The sequence below is a fragment of the Octodon degus genome, unplaced genomic scaffold, assembly GCF_000260255.1.
Source record: "Octodon degus isolate 3935 unplaced genomic scaffold, OctDeg1.0 scaffold00040, whole genome shotgun sequence".
Taxonomy (NCBI): domain Eukaryota; kingdom Metazoa; phylum Chordata; class Mammalia; order Rodentia; family Octodontidae; genus Octodon; species Octodon degus.
This window is the reverse complement of record NW_004524616.1, coordinates 1,852,095-1,853,350: the sequence shown is the minus strand read 5'-3', so window position 1 is coordinate 1,853,350 and position 1,256 is coordinate 1,852,095.

The window sequence follows — 1,256 nt, the reverse complement described above, 5'->3', positions numbered from 1 at the left end:
TCATTCTTATATCTGGTAAACTGAGCAATTTATTGAAAATAACAATATTTAAGCTAACAACCATTGTTAATTTCATGCCATTTGTGTTGAAATTCTGAATAACTTTAAAAAAAAAAAAAACTAGCAACAAAAAAAGCCCAGGTCCTGATGGATTCACAACTGAATTCCACAACAAAATTTAAAGATGATGTAATACCAGCTCTTCTCCAACTTTTTAACTGAAAGTGAAAATATTCTCCCAAACTCATTCCTGGAGGCAAATATTACTCTGATACTAAAACGAAAGACGCAACGAAAAAAAAAACAACTGAGTCCTAGCCCAGGTCCGGTGAGTGTATGGAGAGCTTCCTGCTACCCTCTGCCAGCGGGACCAGTCCCAGCCCAGGGGCACTGTGGGCCGGACCCTCTCCCACCCCCTTGGGCCGCACCCCAACACTCCGCAGCACCTCCCCCACCCTGTCCACCGAGTAGGAATTTCTGCCGAGTTCCGGAACCCCCAGATGCAGTCCTAGCCCAGGTCCAGTGAGTGTGCAGAGAGCTTCCTGTTACCCTGCACCGGCGGGACCAGTCCCAGACCAGGCGCAGTGTGGGCCAGACCCTCTCCCACCCCCTTGGGCCGCCCCCCATCACTCCGCATACCTCCCCCACCACGCCCACCAAGTAGGAACTTCTGCCCTATCCCAGAGCCCCCAGACCCAGTCCTAGCCCAGGTCCGGTGAGTGTGTGGGAGAGCTTCCCATTACCCTGCACTGGTGGGACTAGTCCCAGCCCAGGCGCAGCATGGGACAGACCCTCTCCCACCCCCTTGGGCCACCCCCAAAACTCCACAAAACCTCCCCCACCCTGCCAGCCGAGTAGGAATTTCTGCCGTGTTCCAGGGAACCCCCACACCGAGTCCAAGCCCAGGACCTGTGACTGTGTGGGAGAGCTTCCTCTTCCCCCTACTTCACCTTGCCCCCTCCAGGCACAGCTCAGGCCTGGCATACAAGCCTGGGGTGTAATCCTGCAGCTGCAATCCCTGCAGAGAATGTAGAGGATAGATCCAACCAGCTATTCCAGGAGCAGAACATCTTGCCACAGCAGCACAACAGGTTCACCCTCAAGGGCAGCAGCGGGAAGGAGCTGAGCACAGCAGGCAGACACAACTGGATAAGTCCAAACTTTGTAGAGCTGCACCTGAACTTCAGTACTTGTGAAGTTTATAACCACAGCAAAGATCTACAACAAAGGTCAGAAGACAGTGCTACACAAAATGA